Source organism: Convolutriloba macropyga, chromosome 5 (genome assembly GCF_964194025.1).
Source record: "Convolutriloba macropyga chromosome 5, txConMacr16.3, whole genome shotgun sequence".
NCBI classification, from domain to species: Eukaryota; Metazoa; Xenacoelomorpha; order Acoela; family Convolutidae; genus Convolutriloba; species Convolutriloba macropyga.
The window spans coordinates 56,111,033-56,124,365 of record NC_134472.1 but is presented as its reverse complement, the minus strand read 5'-3'; the positions used below and the strand labels follow the sequence as shown (position 1 = coordinate 56,124,365).

General features: G+C 35.2%; 1 protein-coding gene across 1 annotated transcript in view; it reads left to right on the top strand.

Moving 5' to 3' along the window:
* Positions 1-13,333, top strand: part of LOC142340423 (uncharacterized) — a 464,952-nt gene that overhangs the window by 266,049 nt on the left and 185,570 nt on the right. The window lies entirely within an intron of this gene.

Sequence of the window (13,333 nt, the reverse complement as noted above, 5' to 3'; positions counted from 1 at the left end):
ATTGCATATGTAATAATTGGCACCATATTTTCCATCAAACGAAATAATACTAGTTTTTCGCTTCGGAGAGGTGGCGCGATTTTTCAGTAAGACGCATTCTTTTATCTTCTGTTTTACAGTTTACTTTGCAGCTCTTGCTTTGTTTAGATATTTCTGTGAGCTCAGAAACCGCCAAAGTTTTTTAATCCAACACATGTTTAGTTTTTCTACAATTATGATTGGTAAAAAAAACTTTTAATCGTTATTAATTAAATAGGTGCGTCACATTATCTCTCAATTTTAAGATCAGGACTGGATTGGTTAAACGGGAAAACATTCTGCATTCACCCAAAATTCAGATAAGAAAGGGAATGATAGCAATCTTGCCTTGGAGTGTAATGGGCCTGTAGTTTATAGTTGCGTTATAATCATCTGTGTACCGAGGTTCATCTCCAAAAACTCAATGACAAGCCCTTGCCTCTGAGGATTCTGTTGTTTAGGATAGTGTAAGGAAGCCTTGTTCTGATTTAGAGGAACTGTTTTCAATGATATAGGCCGACAGTTTTGAACACTAGGCCGCAGAGCAATTGTGAGTTAATTTGGCGTAGAGGAGTAAACAGAAGATGTCTTTACAAAGGTGGTTAAATTGGGAAGGACTGTGTCGTAATCACTGTTTATGATGATAGTACATATCATTGTTTAACAGTTAAAGATAAACTCCAAAACCGCTATTCGCCAAGTTCGTTATAATTGACAATGAACACCTGTTGATAAAGAAAAAATTTAAAAAAGGATCTATTTCATGAATGAAATCCTGATATCAAATAGTTCCAAAAAAAATCGTTAATTTGTGAAAAGCAAAGAAGTCGGTATTACCCTCAGTTATGACCAGGAAATTTTTGTCTTTATCCAAAGAATCGAAAAATTGTTCCCCGAAATTTTTACAAGTTTTTAATTGTTGCAAAGAAAAATGATGTACCATTTTGATTGACCACTGTGGTGACATTTACCTAAATACAGGTTTTAGCTATAATGGAAAACAATAGTAATTTGTGTGCGGTGTACTGCAAATTTTAGGCGAAGATATTCTAAATCCTGTTAAGTTTAACTCTTTAGTTAGTTAAGTAAAAGGAGCTCCGTGATTTTCAATTTTCTCATGACAGTACTAAAGACACGTTAACGAAGAAGCCAACGAAAAAATCAACAACGAATCTCCTGCAGTGCTTTGGGTTAGTTAATTTCCCTAGAAACTACGCCTGCCAATCAAATTGCCTGCAACAAATTCCAAATCCAACAAACTAACTTGAACATAGATAACATTTGGCGAATTGCGCTAACAACGGTTGGCGTCCAAAGGGCCATGTGAAGGGGAGAAAACTTGGGTTGGGCGTGTTGAGTGGATTGATAGACTGCCTGGGGACAAACTTTAGATTATGAACCTCCCTTAAAACCACAAAATCGTCTCCTCAATACATAGAGACTAATAAAGCCTAAAGCTCTAAGAGTGCAATTCAGCTGCTTAAAGCCCTGTTTATCTCGTTTTGGAGGACAAAAACTCAAATGGGTCAGACAAAAATTGGTCAAGCAAATAATCGAAGAAAAAGATCAACAGAACTAATAGAATTGTTTTCAATTTTATTTGAGATTAATGAATTATGTAGCTCGATATAAATTAAGAGTGTTAGCAGATTGATTTTATCCAGTCTTTTCTTGTCGCTCATTTTTCCATTCCTATCTGTGAACTGAAGAAATAGCTTTCATTTGAAATATCTAAACCTCTTTTGTTACCTTTGTTAGCGAACCCAATTAGAGTTGCATATGTACTAATTGGCATCATATTTTCCGTCAAAGGATATAATATTAGTTTTTCGTTTCAGAGAGGTGGCGCGATTTTTTAATAAGACACACTCTTTAACCTTCCGTTTTACAGTTTAATTTAGGTGCTTTGTTTTTGTTTAGATATTTCTGTGAGCTTTGATATTGCCAAAGCTTTTTAATCAAATACATATTTAGTTTTTCCACATCTCTTCTCCATCCTGTGCCACCTAACCTCACTTATTCCTACAGAAGTCTTTATTGATTTACGCTGTTTTGACTGCTGTCAATATTTATGTTTATGCAAATTTATAGCAGTTGACGTGCCACCCTCGAGATGACTGACTACCCTATATAGGGAGGGTCTTTTACTTAATTTACGACCTCTTACGGTATGTTTACCTGAATTGTAGGACTATACTTTATATGAACACTAAGATGACATAGAAACCACCCGTAAATTTTGTGCGGTTGGCTGCTAAGTTCGGTGAAGACGTTCTGATTTCTGCTAAGTTCAACTCTTAAGTTGGTTACTTATGAAGCGATCCATGATTTTTTTTCTCTTGCAGTAGAACATTTTCTTGTCTTGCGCCCATAATCACGCTACTTGATTTTCACTTTTCAAGCTTCATATTTCATCGTTAAATATTAAACTTAACCAGCGATCATACAATGTGCCTGGTCTGTAGAAAACAAAATTTTAATCAAAATTTCAATTTTTATCAGAAACAAAAAGATACATAAAGCCCCCAATATTAAGCAAATTGGTCAGACAAAAAATCGGTCAAGCAAAAACTCGTACGGCCAGCCAACAGGACTAATATAATTGCTACCAACTTTATTTGGGTGCAATTAATTAGGTAGCCCTATCTAAATTAAGTGTTAGCAGGTTGATTTCATCCAGCCTTTCCTGTCGCTCATTTCTCCATTCCGCTACTGTGAGCTCAAGATATAGCTTTCATTTCAACCTCATTTCATCTCTCAACCTCATTTGTTCGTTTTGTTAACGAACCCGATTTCTATTGCATATGTAATAATTGGCACCATATTTTCCATCAAACGAAATAATACTAGTTTTTCGCTTCGGAGAGGTGGCGCGACTTTTCAGTAAGACGCATTCTTTTATCTTCTGTTTTACAGTTTACTTTGGAGCTCTTGTTTTGCTTAGATATTTCTGTGAGCTCTGATACCGCCAAAGTTTTTAAATCAAACACATGTTTAGTTTTTTGTCTTTATCCAAAGCTTCGAAAAAATTGTTCTCCAATATTTTTTACAAATTTTTAATTGTTGCAATGATGCAGTTTGATGAACCACTGTGGTGACATTTACCTAAATCCTGGTTTTAGCTATAATGGAAAACAATAGTGTTTTGTGTTCGGTGTACTGCAAATTTTTGGCGAAGATATTCTAAATCCTGTTGAGTTCAATTCTTTAGTTAGTTACGTAAAAGGAGCTCCAAGATTTTCAATTCTTTCATGACAATATTAAAGAAACGTTAACGAGGAAGCCAACGACAAAATCAACAACGAATCTCTATCAGTGCATTGGATTAATTGATTTCCCTAGAAATTACGCCTGCCAATCAAATTGCCTGCAACAACTTCCAAATCCAACAAACTAACTTGAACATAGATAACGTCAGGCAAATCGCGCTAACGACGGTTGGCGTCCGAAGGGCCATGTGACGGAGGGAAAACGTGGGGTGGTGAGACTAATGAAGCCTAAAGCTCTAAGAGTGCAATTCAGCTGCTTAAAGCCCTGTTTATCTCGTTTTGGAGGCCAAAATTCAAATGGGTCAGACGAAAAATGATCCAGCAAAAAATTGAAGGAAAAGATCAACAGGACTAATATAATTGTTATCAACTTTATTTGGGAGCAATGAATTATGTAGCTCTATCTAAATTAAAATGTTTAGCAGATTGATTTCATCCAGTCTTTTCTTGTCGCTCATTTCTCTATTCCTATCTGTGAAATCGCGAAATAGCTTTCAATTGAAATATTTCAACCTCTTTTGTTTCCTTTGTAAGCCAACCTGATTTGAGTTGCATATGTACTAATTGGCACCATATTTTCCGTCACAGGAAATAATATTAGGTTTTTGCCTCAGAAAGGTGGCGCGATTTTTTAATAAGGCGCATTCTTTAACCTTCCGTTTTACAGTTTATTTTGTTGCTCTTGTTTTGTTTCGATATTTCTGTGAGCTCTGATACCGCCAAAATTTTTTAATCAAACACATGTTTAGTTTTTCTACAATTATGATTGGTAAAAAAAACTTTTAATCGTTATTAATTAAATAGGTGCGTCACATTATCTCTCAATTTTAAGATCAGGACTGGATTGGTTAAACGGGAAAACATTCTGCATTCACCCAAAATTCAGATAAGAAAGGGAATGATAGCAATCTTGCCTTGGAGTGTAATGGGCCTGTAGTTTATAGTTGCGTTATAATCATCTGTGTACCGAGGTTCATCTCCAAAAACTCAATGACAAGCCCTTGCCTTTGAGGATTCTGTTGTTTAGGATAGTGTAAGGAAGCCTTGTTCTGATTTAGAGGAACTGTTTTCAATGATATAGGCCGACAGTTTTGAACACTAGGCCGCAGAGCAATTGTGAGTTAATTTGGCGTAGAGGAGTAAACAGAAGATGTCTTTACAAAGGTGGTTAAATTGGGAAGGACTGTGTCGTAATCACTGTTTATGATGATAGTACATATCATTGTTTAACAGTTAAAGATAAACTCCAAAACCGCTATTCGCCAAGTTCGTTATAATTGACAATGAACACCTGTTGATAAAGAAAAAATTTAAAAAAGGATCTATTTCATGAATGAAATCCTGATATCAAATAGTTCCAAAAAAAATCGTTAATTTGTGAAAAGCAAAGAAGTCGGTATTACCCTCAGTTATGACCAGGAAATTTTTGTCTTTATCCAAAGAATCGAAAAATTGTTCCCCGAAATTTTTACAAGTTTTTAATTGTTGCAAAGAAAAATGATGTACCATTTTGATTGACCACTGTGGTGACATTTACCTAAATACAGGTTTTAGCTATAATGGAAAACAATAGTAATTTGTGTGCGGTGTACTGCAAATTTTAGGCGAAGATATTCTAAATCCTGTTAAGTTTAACTCTTTAGTTAGTTAAGTAAAAGGAGCTCCGTGATTTTCAATTTTCTCATGACAGTACTAAAGACACGTTAACGAAGAAGCCAACGAAAAAATCAACAACGAATCTCCTGCAGTGCTTTGGGTTAGTTAATTTCCCTAGAAACTACGCCTGCCAATCAAATTGCCTGCAACAAATTCCAAATCCAACAAACTAACTTGAACATAGATAACATTTGGCGAATTGCGCTAACAACGGTTGGCGTCCAAAGTGCCAGGTGAAGGAGAGTAAGGGTGGAGTGGGCGTGTTGAGTGGATTGATAGACTGCCTGGAGACACGTTTTAAATTATGAACCTCCCTTAACACCACAAAATCGTCTCCGCAATACAGTCTTGTTGAATTGCAAACTCAGAGACTAAGGAAGCCTAAGGCTCTAAGAGTGCAACTCAGTTGCTTAAAGCCCTGTTTATCTTGTTTTTGAGGACAAAAATCAAATGGGTTAGACAAAAAATTGGTCAAGCAAAAAATCGAAGAAAAAATTAATAGGACTAATATAATTGTTGTCAACTTTATTTGGGAGCAATAAATTATGTAGCTCTATCTAAATTAAAATTGTTAGCAGATTGATTTCATCCAGTCTTTTTTTGTCGCTCATTTCTCCAATCCCATCTGTGAACTCAAGAAATAGCTTTCATTTGAAATATCTAAACCTCTTTTGTTCCCTTTGTTAGCGAACCCAATTTGAGTTGCATATGTACTTTTTGGCATCATATTTTCCGTCACAGGATATAATATTAGTTTTTCGTTTCAGAGAGGTGGCGCAATTTTTTAATAAGACACATTCCTTAACCTTCCGTTTTACAGTTTAATTTAGGTGCTTTGTTTTTGTTTAGATATTTCTGTGAGCTTTGATACTGGCAACGTTTTTTAATCAAATACATTTTTAGTTTTTCGACATCTCTTCTCCATCCTGTGCTACCTAACCTCTCTTATTCCTACAGAAGTCTTTATTGATTTACGCTGTTTTGACTGCTGTCAATATTTATGCATATATATAGCAGTTGACGTGCCAACCTCGAGATGACTGACTACCCTATAAAGGGAGGGTCTTTTACTTAATTTACGACCTCTTACGGTATGTTTACCTCAATTGTTGGACTATACTTTATATGACCACTAAGATGACATGGAAACCACCCGTAAACTTTGTGCGGTTGGCTGCTAAGTTTGGTGAAGACGTTCTGATTTCTGCTAAGTTCAACTCTTAAGTTGGTTACTTATGAAGCGATCCATGATTTTTTTCTCTTGCAGTAGAACATTTTCTTCTCTTGCGGCCATAATCACGCTACTTAATTTTCACTTTTCAAGCTTCATATTTCATCGTTAAATATTAAACTTAACCAGCGATCATACAATGTGCCTGGTCTGTAGAAAACAACATTTTAATCAAAATTTCAATTTTTATCAGAAACAAAAAGATACATAAAGCCCCCAATGTTAATTAAATTGGTCAGACAAAAAATCGGTCAAGCAAAAACTCGTACAACCAGCCAACAAGACTAATATAATTGCTACCAACTTTATTTGGGTGCAATTAATTAGGTAGCCCTATCTAAATTAAATGTTAGCAGGTTGATTTCATCCAGCCTTTCCTGTCGCTCATTTCTCCATTCCGTTACTGTGAGCTCAAGATATAGCTTTCATTTCAACCTCATTTCATCTCTCAACCTCATTTGTTCGTTTTGTTAACGAACTCGATTTCTATTGCATATGTAATAATTGATACCATATTTTCCATCAAACGAAATAATACTAGTTTTTTGCTTGGGAGAGGTGGCGCGATTTTTTAATAAGACACATTTTTAAACCTTCCGTTTTACAGTTTAATTTAGGTGCTTTGTTTTTGTTTAGATATTTCTGTGAGCTTTGACACTGCCAAAGTTTTTTAATCAAATACTTATTTAGTTTTTCCACATCTCTTCTCCATCCTGTGCCACCTAACCTCTCTTATTCCTACAGAAGTCTTTATTGATTTACGCTGTTTTGACTGCTGTCAATATTTATGCATATATATATATATATATATATATATATATATATATATATCAGTTGACGTGCCACCCTCAAGATGACTGACTACCCTATAAAGGGAGGGTCTTTTACTTAATTTACGACCTCTTACGGTATGTTTACCTCAATTGTTGGACTATACTTTATATGACCACTAAGATGACATGGAAACCACCCGTAAACTTTGTGCGGTTGGCTGCTAAGTTTGGTGAAGACGTTCTGATTTCTGCTAAGTTCAACTCTTAAGTTGGTTACTTATGAAGCGATCCATGATTTTTTTCTCTTGCAGTAGAACATTTTCTTCTCTTGCGGCCATAATCACGCTACTTGATTTTCGATTTTTAAGCTTCATATTTCATCGTTAAATATTAAACCTAACCAGCTATCATACAATGTGCCTGGTCTGTAGAAAACAAAATTTTATTCAAAATTTCAATTTTTATCAGACCACTTTAGTAACTACTTTAGACTAACTACCAGTACTAAGACTACTTTACGGTGATAGGATGATAACTCTATTACGTAAACTGAAGCTTCCTGACTTGAAACTTGCAAATCCCGTTAATCCGACACTTCTCACAACCAATACGGATTATTTCTACAATAGCGAAAAAACCGACGCTTCATACATGCAAAACCGATGAAACCGACAAAAACCGAGAAATACCGACGTTTCGTACGCCATTTTTGTCGGTATTTCTTAGCTCCAGTCTTTTCATAAATTGAACGATCCAAAGTCCGGATCATAAACTTTTTCGGTCTTTCTGAGTCTTTTTATAAATGGAACGAGCCAAAGTCTGTATCATATCGCATTTTTGTCTGTACAAGTCTTTTCATAAGCGTTTTTGAACGAGCACATAAACGCACCAAAGTTTTGAACGAGGCAAAGTCTGGATCATAGGCATTTTTGGTCTGCCTGGGTATTTTCTTAAGCAAAAATAGTCTGGATGGGTATTCTCATAGATCATTTTGAGCGAGGACCTCAACCTGGGACTGTTAGAATCTATGCATATATATAGCAGTGGAATGGTTGCCCCCGAATTTACTAACTACCTCTTAATGAGATGTGTTTTTCTTTTTTGGCGACTTATTATGTTATGTTTACCACAATTGGCGGACTATGCTTTATTTGACTACTAAGATGATATAGCTATAATGGAAAACAATAGTAATTTGTGTGCGGTGTACTGCAAATTTTTGGCGAAGATATTCTAAATCCTGTTAAGTTCAATTCTTTAGTTAGTTACGTAAGAGGAGCTCCATGATTTTCAATTTTTTCATGACAATACTAAAGAAACGTTAACGAGGAAGCCAACAACAAAATCAACAACGAATCTCTAACAGTGCATTGAATTAACTGATTTCCCTAGAAATTACGCCTGCCAATCAAATTGCCTGCAACAACTTCCAAATCCAACAAACTAACTTGAACATAGAATACGTCAGGCAAATTGCGCTAACGACGGTTGGCGTCCAAAGGGCCGTGTGAAGGGGAGAAAACGTGGGGTGGTGAGACTAATGAAGCCTAAAGCTCTAAGAGTGCAATTCAACTGCTTAAAGCCCTGTTCATCTCGTTTTGGAGGACAAAAACTCAAATGGGTCAGACAAAAAAAGATCCAGCAAAAAATTGAAGAAAAAGATCAACAGGACTAATATAATTGTTATCAACTTTATTTGGGAGCAATGAATTTTGTAGCTCTATCTAAATTAAAATTGTTAGCATATTGATTTCATCCAATCTTTTCTTGTCGCTCATTTCTCCATTCCTATCTGTGAAATCAAGAAAAAGATTTCATTTGAAATATCTCAACCTATTTTGTTCCCTTTGTTAGCCAACCCGATTTGAGTTGCATATGTACTAATTGGCACCATATTTTCCGTCACAGGAAATAATATTAGTTTTTCGCTTCAGAGAGGTGGCGCGATTTTTTAATAAGACGCATTCTTTAACCTTCCATTTTACAGTTTATTTCGTTGCTCTTGTTTTGTTTAGATATTTCTGTGAGCTCTGATACTGCCAAAAATTCTTGATCAAATCCATGTTTAGTTTGTCTACATTTTTGATTTTTTAAAAAAACTTTTAATCGTTATTAATTAAATAGGTGCGTCACATTATCTCTTAACTTAAAGATCAGGACTAGATTGGTCAAACGCGAAATGCAGATAAGAAAGGGAATGATAGCAATCTTGCATGAATTGTAATGGGCCTGTAATTTATAGTTGCGTTATAATCATCTGAGTACCGAGGTTCATCTGCAAAAACTCAATAACAAGGTCTTTTCTTTGAGGATTCTGTTGTTTAGGAAATGGCAAAGAAGCATTGTTCCGCTTTAGAGGAACTATTTTCAATCATAGAGGCAAACAGTTTTGAAGAATATTGGCGCAGAGTAATTGTGAGTTAACTTGGCGTAGAGGAGTAAACAGAAGAAATGTCCAAAAAGTGGAATCTAGCAAGGAATGTGTCATAATCACTGTGTATGATGTCAGTACATATCAATGTTTAGCATGTGCAGATAAATTCTAAAACCGCTAACTGCCAAGTTCCTTAGAACCGACATTAAAGACCTGTTGATAAAAAAAAGAAACAAAAAAAGGATCTTTTTCATGAATAAAATCTTGATATCAAATAGTTCCAGGAAAACTCATGAATTTGTGAAGAGCAAAGAAGTCGGTATTATCCCCAGTTATGACCAGGAAATTTTTGTCTTGTTCAAAAGCTTTGAAATAAATGTGCCCAAATGTTTTTTACAAGTTCCTAAGTGTTGCAGTGAAAAATGATGTCTAAAATTTTAAACAGAACTCCTTGTGGAACATTGAGCAGCGCAAGTTTAATTATACTAAAATGTTGATGAACCACTGTGGTGAACTTGACCAAAAACCTGTTTTAGCTATAATGGAAAAAAATAGTAATTTGTGTGCGGTTTACTGCAATTTTTTGGCGAAGATATTCTAAATCCTGTAAAGTTCAATTCTTTAGTTAGTTAAGTAAGAGGAGCTCCATGATTTTCAATTTTTTCATGACAATACTAAAAAAACGTTAACGAGGAAACCAACGACAAAATCAACAACGAATCTCTATCAGTGCATTGGATTAATTGATTTCCCTAGAAATTACGCCTGCCAATCAAATTGCCTGCAACAACTTCCAAATCCAACAAACTAACTTGAACGTAGATAACGTCAGGCAAATTGCGCTAACGACGGTTGTCGTCCAAAGGGCCATGTGAAGGGGAGAAAACGTGGGGTGGTGAGACTAATGAAGCCTAAAGCTCTAAGAGTGCAATTCAGCTGCTTAAAGCCCTTTTTATCTCGTTTTGGAGGACAAAAAGTCAAATGGGTCAGACAAAATATTGTTCAAGCAAAAAATCGAAGTGAAAGACCGACAGGACTAACAAGATTGTTATCAATTGTTTTTGAGATTATTAAATTATGTAGCTAAGAGTTAGCAGGTTGATTTCATCCAGATTTTTCTTGTCGCTCATCTCTCCATTCCCTATGTGTGAACTCAAAATATAGCTGTCATTTTAAATATCTAAACCTCTTTTGTTCGCTTTGTTAGCGAAACCAATTTGAGTTGCTTATGCACTAATTGGCACCATATTTTCCGTCACAGGAACTAATAATAATATTTTTTTTTGCTTCAGAGAGATTGCGCCATTTTTTTCAAAAGACGCATTCTTTAGCCTTCTGTTATACAGTTTAATTTAGGTGCTCTTGCTTTGTTTAAATTTTTCTGTGAGCTCTGATAATGCCAAAGTTTCTTAATCAAGTACGTGTTATTTTTTTTCTACACTTTTGATTGGTAAAAGAATACTTTTAATCGTTATTTAATAAAAAAACTGCGTCACATTATCTCACAATTTCAAGATCAGGACTAGATTGGTCAAACGCGAAATAATTCCGCATTCATCCCAAATTCAGATAAGAAAGGGAATGATAGCAGTTTTGCCTTGGAGTGTAATGGGCTTTAGTTTATAGTTGCGTTATAATCATCTGTGTACCGAGTTTCTTCTTCAAAAATTCAATAACAGGGTCTTTTCTCTGAAGATTCTGTGGTTGAGGAAATGGGAAGGAAGCATTTTTCTGCTTTAGAAGAACTATTTTCAATCATAGAGGCCAACAGTTTTGAACCATATGGACGCAGAGCAATTGTGAGTTAATTTGGCGTAGGGGAGTAAACGGAAGAAGATGTCCAAAAGTGGAATCTAGCAAGGACTGTGTCATACTCATTGTGTATGATGTTAGTACATATCAATGTTTAACATGTGAAGGTAAATTCCAAAACCGTTTATTGCCAAGTTCGTTAGAACCGACATTAAACACCTGTTGATAGAAATATGAAACAAAAAAAAAGATCTCTTTCATGAATGAAATCTTGATATCAAATAGTTCCAAGAAAACTCGTGAGTTTTTGAAGAGCAAAGAAGTCGGTATTATCCTCATTAATGACCAGGAAATTTTTTTCTTTATAAAAGGCTTCGAAAAAAATGTTTTCCAATATTTTTACAAGTTTTTAAGTTTTGCAATGAAAAATGATGTGAAAATTTATTTAAACATATCCTTGTGGAACATCGAGCAGTGCAAGTTTAATTATACTAAAATTTTGATGAACCACCGTGGTGACATTTGTCTAAATCAGGGTCCTAGCTAAAATGGAAAACAATAAAAATTTGTGTGCGGTGTACTCCAATTTTTTGGGAAGACATTCTGAATCCTGTTAAGTTCAACTCTTTAGTTAGTTACGTAAGAGGAGCTCCACGATTTTCAATTTTTTCATGACAATACTACAGAAACGTTAACAAGAAAACCAACGACAGAATCAACAACGAATCTTTATCAGTGCATTGGATTAATTGATTTCCCTAGAAATTACGCCTGCCAATAAAATTGCCTGCAACAACTTCCAAATCCAACAAACTAGTTGGCGTCCAAAGGGCCATGTGAAGGGGAGAAAACTTGGGTTGGGCGTGTTGAGTGGATTGATAGACTGCCTGGGGACAAACTTTAGATTATGAACCTCCCTTAAAACCACAAAATCGTCTCCTCAATACAGTCCTGTTGAATTGCAAACTTAGAGACTAATAAAGCCTAAAGCTCTAAGAGTGCAATTCAGCTGCTTAAAGCCCTGTTTATCTCGTTTTGGAGGACAAAAACTCAAATGGGTCAGACAAAAAATGATCCAGCAAAAAATTGAAGAAAAAGAGCAACAGAACTAATATAATTGTTATCAACTTTATTTGGGAGCAATGAATTATGTAGCTCTATCTAAATTAAATTTGTTAGCAGAATTATTTCATCCAGTCTTTTCTTGTCGCTCATTTCTCCATTCCTATCTGTGAACTCAAGAAATAGCTTTCAATTGAACTATCTCAACCTCTTTTGTTCCCTTTGCTAGCGAACCCGATTTGAGTTGCATATGTACTAATTGGCACCATGTTTTCCCTCACAGGAAATAATATTAGTTTTTCGTTTCAGAGAGGTGGCGCGATTTTTTAATAAGACGCATTCTTTAACCTTCCGTTTTACAGTTTATATTGGTGCTCTTGTTTTATTTAGATAATTTTGTGAGCTCTGATACTGCCAAAGCTTCTTGATCCTACACAATTTAGTTTGTCTACATTTTTGATTTTTAAAACTTTTAATCGTTAATAATTAAATAGGTGCGTCACATTATCTCTCAATTTTAAGATCAGGACTGGATTGGTTAAACGGGAAAACTTTCTGCATTCACCCAAAATTCAGATAAGAAAGCGAATGATAGCAATCTTGCCTTGAAGTGTAATGGGCCTGTAGTTTATAGTTGCGTTATAATCATCTGTGTACCGAGGTTCATCTCCAAAAACTCAATAACAAGGTCTTTCCTTTGAGGATTCAGTTGTATAGGAAATGGCAAAGAAGCATTGTTCCGCTTTTGACGAACTATTTTCAATCATAGAGGCCGACAGTTTTGAACAATATTGGCGCAGAGTAATTGTGAGTTAGTTTGGCGTTGAGGAGTAAACAGAAGATGTCCAAAAGTGGAATCTAGCAAGGACTGTGTCATACTCACTGTGTATGATGTCAGTACATATCAATGTTTAACATGTGCAGATAAATTCTAAAACCGCTAATTGCCAAGTTCGTTAGAACCGACATTAAACACCTGTTGATATAAAAAAGAAACAAAAAAGGATCTCTTTCATGAATGAAATCTTGATATCAAATATTTCCAAGAAAAGTCGTGAATTTGTGAAGAGCAAAGAAGTCGGTATTATCCTCAGTTATTACCAGGAAACTTTTGTCTTCTTCAAAAGCTTTGAAATAAATGTGCCCAAATGTTTTTTTACAAGTTCCTAAGTGTTGCAGTGAAAAATGATGTCTAAAA